Source organism: Crinia signifera, chromosome 5 (assembly GCF_055691185.1).
Source record: "Crinia signifera chromosome 5, ASM5569118v1, whole genome shotgun sequence".
NCBI lineage: Eukaryota > Metazoa > Chordata > Amphibia > Anura > Myobatrachidae > Crinia > Crinia signifera.
This window is the reverse complement of record NC_139221.1, coordinates 256,767,121-256,781,227: the sequence shown is the minus strand read 5'-3', so window position 1 is coordinate 256,781,227 and position 14,107 is coordinate 256,767,121. Positions and strand designations below refer to the sequence as shown.

General features: G+C 47.1%; 1 long non-coding RNA gene across 1 annotated transcript in view; it reads left to right on the top strand.

The window, feature by feature from the left end:
- Positions 1 to 14,107, top strand: part of LOC146081011 (uncharacterized) — a 38,424-nt gene that overhangs the window by 4,352 nt on the left and 19,965 nt on the right. Inside the window, exon 2 of the long non-coding RNA XR_014475047.1 lies at positions 1,662 to 1,766. This is a non-coding gene — a long non-coding RNA (uncharacterized LOC146081011). The remainder of the gene's footprint in view (positions 1 to 1,661; positions 1,767 to 14,107) is intronic.

The window sequence follows — 14,107 nt, the reverse complement described above, 5'->3', positions numbered from 1 at the left end:
CTGCTTCCCATGCTAGAGTACAGGACTTTGCCCGTGCTGCACCCCTTCAGTGGAACGCACTCCCTTGCTCCATTAGACTCTCCCCGACCTTGCAAAGCTTCAAACGGGCACTGAAAACTCACCTATTCATCAAAGCGTACCCTTCCACTGCATAAACCAGCTGGTTCTCCGACCCCTTGCCTGTTTATATCCTGCTATCTAACCACCACCCACTCGCTTGCACCTCTTGTAATCTGTCTGTCTCCCCTTCCTACTAGATTGTAAGCTCCTCCGAACTGGGCCTTCTTCCCTCCTGTTGTCAAAGCCCACTTCTCTTCACATTTCACTCACAGCTCTCCTATACGCCAACACTCAGTGACCATTTTTGTTCGCATACTCGTCTCCATCATTGGCATCAAGCCTCTAGTTGTATGTTGATTGAGTCCTCACTACTTACATTTAAGCTGTAATGTGCATTGAACTGTGGCGCTCTTTATTTGTACTGTATTTTTGTTATTTATTCAATGTTATGCCAAGCTTTGTCTCCCTCTATTGTTCCTTTGTACGGCGCTGCGAAACACTTGTGGCGCCTTATAAATAAAATTATAATAATAATAATAATAATAATGGTTCCTGCCCCCAACTCCCCCCCCCCCCCCCCCAAGTCCCTTGTCCCATGTGTACACACTATAACAATACAAACATTATATTTTACAGGATATTTGTACAATGTAATAAAATTAAATAAACCTGACATAAATAGACATTCATTTATTTTTTTCACTTTTGTTACTATTAGCGCCCTCATGCTCTCCAGTCAGCTAGTTATGTTGGTACTTGTAGTGCCTCAGGTTGACTATCATTGGAGTAACAGGGCAGGATGTTCTAACATACGCCGCCCAACATCACCCCCCCTCGCCAGGTACCACATTCTTAATAATCACAGATGCTCTAACACTGGGGTAGCCAACCCTAGTCCTCGAGAGCTACCAAGAGTGCATGTTTTGCAGGTCTCCTCACAGAATCACAAGTGAGCTAATTAGCTCCATCTGTGTATCTTTTAAAATGTGTCAGTGATTAATTAGTGCAGCTGTGCAGCAGCTAGGTTGTCTGGAAAATGTGAACTGTTGGTAGCTCTCGAGGGCTAGGGTTGGTCTAACATATGCGATTATTAACGCAAGGGCATCTCTTCAGATAAGAGCTGTCCTTTGCGATGCGGCTCCAGGGCTATACAGGGAGGGATCCGTGACGGATCCTTCACACAGCACTGCGGTAAGAAGCCCATAGGCTCCTATAAGGAATCACCAGCAAAAGCTGGCAATTCCCTCCTCAGCACTGACCCGGCAAAGGGGCAATAGAACATATGGAAATGCAATTAAAATCCTTGATAATGGGGTTTTTACCGCATCTCTGTTTAGAGCATCCCACCCACAATATTTATGTAAGTGCATAAGAGAAACAATAGTCTATTTCTAGCAAGTGTGTGTGTGTGTGTGCGCACGCTCGGGGGGATGAGCTATTGTCGCGTAATGAATTATTGATAATCTCTTTATCATCCGAAAGCAGGTACTGTAGTGGCTTATGTAAGGGACGCATTTGCTTGGCTTTAAAGGTGCGGTTTGGCCTAACAAAACTCCCAGCTCCATCCTGTTACCTGATTACTATCCTGTTCTGTTAGACAGGTCTCCGATCATTCCTGGCTGTAGGAGGAAACAGTCGCAGACTTACATCAGGACAAACATCCTTCCTGAGCCCAAGCACCATTGTTAGCAGAGGTGAATGTCACGGTAAGTAAAGGTTGGACTATTATTCCATGTCTACCACGCGCAACAAAATGCCTTATCTGCAGAACCGCTTCCTGACCTGCACTTCATCCACCCTGGATGTATTAAGCAATTTCCTGTTGTTTTTTTTTTTTTCTTTCTGTTTCTAATTTTACATTTTGTACGAGTAGTGACTGCTGGAGAACTGGGTCGCATTCCTACAATGTTTATCTGTTAAAGTTTGTAGTTTTATCTCATCACTAATTTCACATTCCAAGATATGGCCTTTGCTATGACCATGATGCTAGCCAGCTTTATAAAGTGAATGGAGGTGCTCATGTCAGCACCTTCTCCTAACACCATGTATAGGTTAGTGAAGCGTTGCGGCACAGGCAGGGCTGCAGCACTGTACCCAACAATGCTAATATAATTTGCATGTTTTGCTTAGATCGTTGTATTGCTACAAGTGGTGTAAGAGGTCTGTACTCTGTTCGCTTTGCACAGCATTATTTCCATTTCATAAACACTTATACATGAGTGGAATTGAGTTTAATGGGTATCATTTACTTATTCTATACGGCGGCGGAACTCCCAAAGGCAAAGGAGGAATCAGCCTCCGGGCTCCAAGCCCTGAAGGGGCACCTGCATGTACAGCAGCACTTATACTACTCACACTGTGCTGCAGCAAGCAATGGTGCACCTGCCATTTCTGCTGTACTGTGGGCTGTGACGCATCTTCATATTCCATATTCAATATTCCCATATATATGTGCAGATCGATGTTTTTCACTATTCCTATGGACTATTATTGTTGTTCTTTAACCTGCCTTTGGGCAGCTATGACTGCATTCTGCAGAATAGAAGCTTGCCCCAGACATTCAGGCCAGATTTAGCGTTTCAGTTGTTCAAGAGGCTCCAGCTGTTCTTCCCCTGCCTAGCACAGTATGTGCCTTATTTCCCACTAATTGCTTTTATGGTTACTGCACAAGTACAGCAGAAATTCTTATGTATCCATAGCAATAGCAACACAGATGCATTTATACCACCTTGTGATAAAATGGACAGATATGGCTAAGTACAGTGTGGTGCGTATTTACCTACAGTAAGGTGCCCCTTGTGTACTTACCTCATTTCCTTCTTTCTACACAAAGAGCATTCCCACAGGGGAAATGCAGGTGGCCACTGGCATCACACAGAGGTGTACAGCAATGATTCCCCTGGATGGAGGTGGACTGCTATTGAATCTCCCATGAACAACGTGACCCTAACCACACACATCTGCCATACACTGTTAATAATACAATTTACTACACTCATAGAAATAGGACACTGAAGTTACTCAAGATTACCTGACCACTGGGCATGATCATGATACAATTATATAACACTCTATGCAGGCATTCACATACCCAAAGTGACCCAGCTGGTAAACATGGTGATGAACCAATTACATTTGTCTTGATGTACTACAATATTGAAAACCTAGGACCAATGGCAAATTTTACCTAATGTAACTTTACCTCCTAAATTTTAAACCACACTTCCTGTGAAAGTAACCAGTGTGTTTCTACACTGTGTTTCTTCCCTGGCAGACGCATTGGCTTCCCATTGTGCAAGAGCTACCGCTAATCATACACTGAAGAGGTAGTCCCAAGGGGTGTTTTCTACCGCTGAACCTGCCAGTCTGGACCTTGATTAGCTGAGATAGTGATTCTAATAGGAAGCCATCCCCTGCCTTTCCTTCAGCTCTACATGGCTTCTAGGGGCTGCAGCTGATGCAGACTTTAGAAGTCATTGTTTGTGCACATGAACCAGTTGCAGCGCCTGCCAGGTCTGTTGCGCATGAGCAGTTCCTGGGTGGCGTTGCAAGTTTAACAGTACGAACCTCACCTCAACAAGACTGCAGACAGCCCCCCTCATGGAATGAGGTAGGAGGCACCACTGCCTGCATTCATATACTGGGACTCTGTGACCGCTAGCAATCATGTAGTTTTTTGACACATTGTTTATCTCTTCACATGGAATACAGATGTGTCCAGCTACATTACTGTATGGCATGCCACGCTCATTCACATCACTGCCATGTCCCATTGAACTGAATAGTAGATAAGAGCATGCACACGCCCACTCCTATTCACTTCAATGGCATAGCGGGAGTGGGAATAGGAGGCGGAGATGGGGGCAAGGGCAGGCCACTTGTGTTATTAAGCCCTGTTCTCTTATGGTAAAATGCAGTGATTTGTTAATATTTACATAGGGTGTGTGGCTAAACTACAGCAATTAGCATAGTACTTCTTCATTAGGCCACTCCTCACCAACCACAGTATTTATCTCCCCAGTATCTATCTACTTCAATAGGAAGTAGGCAGAAGGGGTGCCCATCCCTGCAGGGTCTACCGCATACTTGCCTACTTTTGAAAACTAGTTTCAGGGAGATTTTAGCTGCTAGTACAATGTGCCACGCCGCTGAGAGGGCGGACCATGCTCCGCCCAGAGGGCGTGTCTAACTCCTCCTATGGGCGTAACACATTTTTCTGCCTCTTGCTGTCTTTCCTAAGATGAGAGAAGACGAGAGAGAGAATGCATGTGTAAGAGACAGAGAGGGGTGAGAGAGACACAAAGGTGGGAGAGAAAGAGAGGGAATGTGCGTTAGAGGGAGAGTGTGAGGGATGAAAAGAGAGAGTCTGTGAGTGAGAAACAGACAGACAGGGAGAGAGTGTGAGGAAGAAAGGAGAGAGAGTGTGAGTGTGTGAAAGGGAGGGAGAGAGGGCGTAATGTACTAATCCTGAAAAGTGATAAAATGGAGAGTGATAAACAACCAACCAATTAGTTCCTACCTGTCATCTTTCAAACACAGTCTGTAACATGGCAGTTACGAGCTTATTGGTTGGTAGTTTATCACTCTCCATTTTATCACTTTTCAGTATTAGTACATCTCGGCCAGAGTGAGAGAAAGAGAGAGGGGTGAGCGTGAGAGAGAAAGAGAGAGGGGTGAGAGTGAGAGGGGGGGTCAGTGTGAGAGAGGGAGAGAAGAGAGAGCTTTAGGGCTGTTTCACACAGTACGGTTCCTGCCGCACGGTGAAATCCCGTACGGTCAGGGAGCCGCGCCGCACTCAGAATTTTATAATGGCAGGGATGGCCACAGCCCGGCAGCCGTCCCTTCCAGTGGGGGGATCCGGCTGCAGCCGTGCGGCCGGGCCGTGGCCGTCCCGTGTGAATGGACACAATAGTGTCCATTCACAACTGCTGAGTGCGGCACGGCTCCCTGGCCGTACGGGATTTCACCGTGCGGCAGGAACCGTACTGTGTGAAACAGCCTTTAGTGCAGGAGAGCAGCATTCATATCCATATTACTCTCTCTGTCAAAAATGGGAGTGCTCATGAGGAGGGAAGGTGCCCAATATCCTGCAGCTGTGTCTTGGTTCCCGATGTGAGTCCCGCCCCCCTCAAAGGTGGCATGCAGGTCGATATGGGAGGTGGTATGGGGATTGGCTGTTTATATTGATGTCTATAAGTGCACACTGCAGCTCCTCATAAAATCAGCTTGTGGATTCCAGGAGGCTCCCTCCCGACTCTAGTCTGTGACGGTGACGTGGGCAGCGGCTCCTCTGTGTCACGCCCATGACCAGTCACTAGCTCTAACAGTGTTGGTGACAGAGCGGGAATCACACTAAACGTGCGCTCCGTGACCTACAATCACTGTTAAACAATAGCACTGCAGCACATGGAGCCAGACTGGAGACAGCCTCTTTTGGGACAGGAACCCAGCCGCAGGCAACTCCATTCCCTCTGGCAGTTCAGCCCCCGTGCACCATAATATTACATTACACCCCCACCATATTAGCACACACACTACTTTATTACACTACACCTATGGTATTTGCTAAATCCAAGTGGGCTAAAGGACCTTTCATGCCCAGGGGGAGGAGCAAGGCCAGGGGCTGTGCAGCTCCACCATCCACGCTACCACTGGTTAACTTTAGTAACCAGGTGGAGAGAGAAGACACTGCGCCGAAGCGTGGCGAGCGAAGAGAGTCCATAAGGGTCCGTTTGTGTCCCTTCCCCGGACCTTACTCCTCCCCCTCTCCTCCCCTGTCAGGTCCTTTTTCCCACTTGGATTTAGACCTAACCCTGCACCTGCCCCATAATACAGCCAGTAAATGCACCATTAAATTACATTACAGTCCCGCACCCCATATTTCATCCAATACATACACCATTATATTACATTATGTGCACATCAGCCACCCCATATTACAGCCAGTACACACACTTCACGTACATTACACAGAGCCCCCTTTCCCCCATTACTTACTCACTTGGCAGTGTTGCTGCTCCAGGGAGACACCTGGCAGTGTGGTGGAGGAGGCAGCTGACCGGAGGCAGATTAACACGAAGAGCTGGCCTGATGCACGGACTGAGCCTGCTGCTGCTGTGTGTGTGGTGGGCGGGGCCAGGCTCCGGGAAGCAGAGGCTCAGAGCTGCCAGCTCTGGTCTCTGCTCCTCCTGATCAGTCACACAGACAGAGTGACTTGCTTCCTCTCAGCGCCGCACAGCAGCTCGGCCACAGCGAACCACAACCCTGCGGTGGCCGGCTGCAATGTTCTCTCTGCAGGCCCCGCCCACCACCATTGCGCCGTCCAGATTTTAATAGAGGTGTCCCGGAAACCGGGAGGAAAGAGGGGGTTTGCGGGGGAGCGGGAGGCTCCTGTGAAAGTCGGGAGTCTCCCGCTGAATGCGGGAGGGTAGGCAAGCACTCTACCGGGAAAATCGGGTGCCTCCAACTTCTCCAGTTCTAGGAGATTTAGGTAAGTATAAATTAACGTTTATCACCCTATCATTATCAAGTTTTACTATGATTTATCCTGCAAGAAACCCTCTTGTTGATGCCTCCATATAAGCCTATAATTCATTGACTTTTCTGTATGAAACTACACAAAAATAAGTGCATGATTTGCTGTACAGTTTTTCACCTTTGTAAATGACACTGATTTTGTATTAGTGTAAGGACAGGACTGTGTTCCACTGGCTGGTACTTCAGCAGATGAGGCACTCAGCTTTTGTTAGACAGTGCCACCTAGTGGAGAGGGTGAAGGAAAACAGGCTGTGGTATCAACTCTATATTATCAGGGAGGTTATTTTAGTTTGTATGCTGACTCTAAAGGTGCGTACACACTATACCAGTGGTAGCCAACTCCAGTCCTTGAGAGCTACTAACAGTTCACATTTTCCAGGCAACCTAGCTGCTGCAAAGGTGTAATCATTACTTGCTCACACATTTTAAATGATCCACAGGTGGAGCCAGGGGCTGGCTGGCAACTTTTAGCCTGGGGGGCAAGTCCAGAGCACCGGCCCATAAGTAACAGCGTATCGTTAAATGGAGGTTTTTCGTATATGTATTAATAAAAAAAAAAACAATAATAGGACACCACAGGCTGCTCCCCTGTATAATATCAGGAGCCCCACAGGATGCTCTCCCTGGCTAGTTATGCCAGAACCAGTAGCATTACTAGCCACTTTGGTACCCTGTGCCAGAAAGGAAATTGGTGCTTGCCCCACCACTACACTAAAAATAGGAGAGTGCGCGCCGAAGGCGCGCGGCAAAATGTAGGAGCGATACTTCATGGGGAAGAGGCGTGGCCCTATAAAAGTACTAATAACATCGTAATGCCCATAACACATTATACCACACACAGTAATGCCCATTATGTATTATGCCACACAGCGTAATGCCCCTTACACAATATTCTGCACACCATTATGCCCATATGATATTACGACACACATTATGCTCCACGCAATGCCCCGAGTACACCTGCATATGACTACATAATGGCCCAGGGTTACCGACAGTAGTAGCGCTGTATATATATATATATATCGCACACAGTTACCGACAGTAGCAGCGCAACTTATATTTTACATAACGTCCACATCAGTTGCCGACAGTAGTAGTATCACAACTAATACATACTGCCCACACCAGTTGCTGACAGTAGTAGCGCTGCTTATACGTAACACCCACACCAGTTGCCGACAATAGTAGCGTTGCCTATACATAACAACCGCACCAGTTTCTGACAGTAGTAGTGCTGCTTATACGTAACACCCACACCGACACCAGACGCAACAGCAGTAGTGCTGCCTATACATATGCCCCCACCAGTTGCCGACACTAGTAACGCTGCCTGTACATATGTCCACACCAGTTGCCGACACTAGTAACGCTGCCTGTACATATGTCCACACCAGTTGCCGACACTAGTAGCGCTGCTTGTACAAATGCCCACACCAGTTGCCGACACTAGTAGCGCTGATTATACATATGCCCACACCAGTTGCCGACACTAGTAGCGCTGATTATACATATGCCACACCAGTTGCCGACGCTAGTAGCGCTGCATGTACATATGCCCACACGAGTTCCCAACACTAGTAGCGCTGCTTGTACACATGCCCACACCAGTTGCCGACACTAGTAGCGCTGGTTATACATATGCCCACACCAGTGGCAGACACTAGTAACGCTGCCTGTACATATGTCCACACCAGTTGCCGACACTAGTAGTGCTGCTTGTACACATGCCCACACCAGTTGCCGACACTAGTAGCGCTGATTATACAAATGCCCACAGCAGTTGCGAACACTAGTAGTGCTGCTTGTACACATGCCCACACCAGTTGCCGACACTAGTAGCGCTGATTATACATATGCCCACAGCAGTTGCCGACACTAGTAGCGCTGCTTGTACATATGTCCACACCAGTTGCCGACACTAGTAGCGCTGATTATACATATGCTCACACCAGTTGCCGACACTAGTAACGCGCCTGTACATATGTCCACACCAGTTGCCGACACTAGTAGCGCTGCTTGTACATATGCCCACACCAGTTGCCGACACTAGTAGCGCTGCTTGTACACATGCCCACACCATTTGCCGACACTAGTATCGCTGCTTGTACATATGCCCACACCACTTGCCAACACTAGTAGCGCTGCTTGTACACATGCCCACACCAGTTAAAGTACACTCACATTTTACTTAACTGGTTCAGGGCACTTCAGGCTGGCAGCTCATCATCTCCTTCACAGTGGTGTAGCTCCGCCCCCTCCGGCCGTTAGCCCGCCCCTTTTTCGATCCCTACAGGGACGCTGAGCAGGAGCAGGGAGGGATCCTCTGTGCTGTCCACGCTGCTGCCTGTAATGCAGTGTGATACAGGCGCAGCAGCTGCTGGCAGCCACAGAGGTCTGAGCTCCTCAGAGTCCACAGCCACTCTCTGTAGCGGCCTCCTGCACTAGACGTCCTAGACGTCCTCAGTGCAGGAGGCGGCGGCCATGTTTCCGAAGACCAGTCGGAGACTGGTTAGCCGTGGCTGCAGCAGCAGCCTCAGAAACAGACAGGCGGCCCGCACACAATAGATTGAGCGGCCCGGGGGGCACATGGCACCCTGCCCCCCGGCCCAGCCCGCCCCTGGGTGGAGCTAATTACTTCACTTGTGATTGTATGAGGAGATCTGAAAAACATGCACTGTTGGTAGCTCTCGAAGACTGGAGTTGGCTATCCCAGCTCTATACAATATTGTTAACTATTTTGCCCTTGCACTGCCTATGCTCCTGGACCAGCCATATAGGGGGTTAATCAATCCCGAATCCGACTGTCGGAATGTTCCTGACAGTCAGATTCATGGCCTTTGTTTGACCCGTTCCGACTGTCGGTATTCAATGTATTCAATTGCAAGTCTGATTTTTCTTACAGTCATACATTTTAGGAAAAATGCCTGGGATTTGCTCTGGGACCCCAGTGACACCATTCTCTGGGGACTAATTAAGCAAGTGAAAGTTTCCAGCTAGCTCAATTAGACAGTAGTTACTCACCTTGTCTTTTTTATCCTGGGTTGGGAGGCCAGGTCCTCTGCAGTAGGGTCAGTATGTGAGGTGTCTGTGAGATTCTTGATATGTAGAACTGTGCATGAATTGTGATAGTGGTTTGACTTCTGGGCGGAACTACCATTGGTGCAGCAGGTGCTGTGCATCGGGGGGCCTCTGAGGACTAAGGGGCCCACTGCTGTCCCTACCACACTCTTTCTGCCACCCACTGTTTTCCCCTGTTACACTCTGCCTCACCCTGTTACCCACTGCCAAGTTTCATATTGTGAACTGGGTTGGTGTAGAGGAGGGGGCCCAAGTTATATTTCTGCACGTGGGCTCACCACCCACAGGTTCTGGGAATATACTGTATATGGATGACCAATGGTCACCAGGCACTACAGTTATTGCACTGCAGATCATTGGCATCTAAACCAAGTTCAGTAAGCATTTCTGTTTCTTATAGTTCATAAATGTCCCTAATATATGCATCTAGACTTTTTCAGATTATGTGGCAATAATTGAAATTTTTATTTTTATTTTCTATCTTGTTTCAATTACTGTATGAAGATACACTATATGGGCAGAAGTATTCAGACACCTGACTATTACAACAATAGGGACTGTGACATCTTGGGTGAAATGTAATAGGATGAGAGATGCAGAAAGTGAGAGATTTGGTAAGAAATCTCCAGGGTTTTTTTAAAGCGGCAATCATTTACACTTCAAAATCAAACTGGTTTTGCAGTGTAAAAAATTGCCACTTAAAAAAAACCCTGGAGATTTCTTACCAAATCTCTCACTTTCTGATTCTCTCATCCTATTAAATTTCCCCCTTATTCTATTACATATAATTTAATATGGAGTCAGTCCCCCTTGTGCACCTAGTAATATGGAGTCAGTCCCCCTTCTGGAACGCTTTCTGTGGGAGTTTAAGCCCAAGGCCCCCATTTATCATTGATCGCATTTACAATGCGATCTGGGCGGAATATTACGGCCCCGGATCGCATTGTAAAATGCGATAATTTCGCCCAAATGTATCATCTGCATGGCGCAGGGACAGGGCTCCGAAAAGGAGCCCGTCCCTGCGAAGCCCTGACCCAGAAGCTGGGGGGTCTGCACATGCGCGGTTACGCGCTGACCCCCCCGCGACCCCGCTGACCGCACTGCCGCTCGGGCAGTGCGATATGTAGCCATAGGCTACAACGGGCTATCGCCACATTAGAATTGCGATAGCCCAGGGCTGCGATGCCGGGCTGCTCGATGTTGATACTTCGGCCAGCTTCGCATCCCCCATAGAAACCTATGGGGGATGCGGCCGGCGGCACTGCAGGGGGGGATCGCAGCAGGGATCGGAGATTCCTGCTGCGGTCCCCTGTGATACATTTACGTGATACTTAATATTTGCGGTTAACCCCCGAAAACGTGTGTTTTTGGGGATTTAGCCGTAAATATTGCTTGATAAATGGGCCCCCAAATCATTCTGTAGAGCATTTATGAAGTCATTCACTGATGTAAGCTGGGAAGGCCAGATCATCCCATAGGTGCTCATTGGGGTTGAAGTCAGAGCACTGTGTGTGCTAGTTCTTCCACACTGAACCTATCAAACCATGTTTTATAGTCTTTGGGGCACAGACATTTTGGAATAAAACATGTCTTTCCCCATACTGTTACCACAAAGTTGGAAGCATAGCATTGTTTAAAATGCCTTGGTATGCTGAAGCATTAAGATTGCCCCTCACTGGAGATAAGGAACCTAACCCAAACCTGATAAAATCAGCCTCATACCTTTATCCCTCCTCCACCAAACTTCACAGTTGGCATAATGTAGTCAGGCAGGTAACTTTCTCCCAGCATCTGCAAACCCAGCCATGCCCATCTGACTGCCAGATAAGTGTGATTGTCACCCCACAGAACATGTTTCCACTGCTCCACAGTCCAGTGTTAGTGTGCTCCATCCAATTAACGCTTGCTTTGGACTTGGTGATGTGAGGCTTTTATGCAGGTGCTCGCCCATGGAAACCCATTCCATTAAGCTCCCATCACATAGTTTTTGTGCTTACACGAATGTCAGCGGACTTTGTGAACTCTTCAACTATGGAATGAACAGAACGCTGGTGGCTTTTACATACCATGCACCTTAGCAGTAGTTGACCCTGCTCTGTGATTGGTCTTCCACTTCATGGCTGAGTTGCTCTTGTTCCTAAATGCTTCTACTTTCTAATAATATCACAAATTGCAGCTGACCCTGGAATATCCAGAAGGAACAGTCTCATTGCAAAGGTAGCATCCTATCACTGTATCACTCTTGAAGTCTAGAACTTTCTCAACAGTTTTGATATTCAGTATTAAAAAAAACACTTTTGCAGAAAGAAATTTAGACATTTTGGCAGAGATCAAAATACAAATTCCTGATTTCAGTAGATAAAGGTAACTAGCAGTGATGTAAGCAGGGTGATCCAGGATGTATGTATGCAGCCAGGATGAGTCGCTAAATAGAAATGTAGCAACAGCAACCATACTATCAACAAAGCATTTTTAGTGGGGTAGTTCTGTGGGCAGGAAGGCATTACTAGTGGGGGGGGGGGGGGGGGGGGGGGACCTGGTTTCCAGTACAGTTTGTATGTGTGTAACGGACCTTAACTTGTGGTTATTCAGTATCTGCTTACTGCTGAAGACCAGAGTTTTTTATTATTTTCTATGTATATTGGCATGGACGTGCGGTGAGGTAAATGGCTCAAGACTCCCTGGCAAGTACCAGAGCCAAATATGCACACAATATATGAGCCATGGGGTACATGCCGGCATTATACACATGTGTAGCAGTGAGTACTGCTGGAGATTCACTGAGTTTTGATAAGAGATGTGCAGAAGAGGTAGCCAGGTGAGGCACTGCCTCACCTGCCATAAACTTTTTACTCCAGAGTTTTGACTATAAAAATGATTACAATAATAAAAATAAGAATTTTTTTTATCAATTATTTGTATTTTTTACATACTTTATCAATTCAAAACGCCTGCATATGCGCTAGTATGACAGGAAAGGCTGTGCCTCACCCCACCGCGCGCCACTGTATATTGGCCCATAAAAGATTGCCCAATTTTTGAGTAGTTTTTTTTTAGTACATCCCTACATATAAATACTTACATATTAAAACCACTTAACTACAGTTGTGGTATCGAACAGATGTTTTGACAACAGTAAAGGTGCACGCACACTGGGCGTTTTTGCCCATGAACAATGTGCTAAAAATCGCTGGCCGATAAATCGCTCAGTGCATGCACATTGAGCGATTTTCATCCGGCCCAACGATTTTCACGGAGGGTAACCCACTTTCCATCGTAGGAGACTATGGAAAATGGATCACTTGTCCTGTAATACAGGGCAAAACACTGTAATGTAGGATTATAGTGATGTAAAAAGGAAAAAGTCATGCAAAAAGACACTTGGCGCTACCGAGTCATGCCGTGGCAAGGTGCGACTAGATGGACTATCTAATGCGAAAGGAGGCTAGATGTATGTGGACACATCTGTACCATTGTTTGTTAAGAAAATATCCATTAACTGTTCAACAGAATAAGTTGTATTTATGTCCTGTTTGTTGTTCTTTGTTGCTATTTATACTCGTGTCCCAGTAAAAGCTTTGGTAAGTGGTGTCTAATGCTGTGTACACACGGGGGCGATAGGGGCTATAATCGCTGAGAATATGGTCGCAGGCGACAATATTGCCAGTGATTGGAGTGCGCACCAGCGATAAATCGTCGGGTGCGCGCTCCCGTTTTCTGCCCTTGCTCCTGCGACCAGCTAATTACCTATGCGGCTCCCCCAGCAGAGGTTCCTTATCATCAGCGACCATCTCTGGTCGCTGATGAAAAGGAGACACTGAGCAATATATTGCTAGCAATATATCTCCCCCCGTGTGTACGCACCTTAACAGTGTAGTAACTCAGGGTGCCTAGTGCTGTGTACACATGGGGGCAATAGGGGCTGAAATCGCTGGGAATATGGTCGCTGAGCGACCATATTGCCATTGATTGGAGTGTGCACCAGCGATAAATCGCTGGGTGCGGGCTTCCGTTTTCAGCCCCTGAATGGTCCCTGGTCGGAGGAGCATGCTCCTCCGACCAGCGACATCCCCTGCCTCTTCACCCAGCAGTGTTTAAATTTTCATCTGTGACCATCTCTGGTCGCAGATGAAAACGGGACACGGGGCAATCTGATTGCTGAGCAATATATTGCTAGCAATATATTGCCAGCGATCATATTGCCCCGTGTGTACGCACCTTAGGGCAGGATCACTTTTATATACACGCCTGTCTTCAGTATGCCAGATACATATTTAGATCTCATTCTACATTAAATACAGATGAAACAAAACAAATGCAATCTCCTTTAAATGTTCTGCTTTTTCCATTCATCTGTTGATCTGATACCAAGCGCTCTCCAAGCTGAAGCTGTGGCGTTTGAAAGATTTCTACTTGGAATAGAATTCCG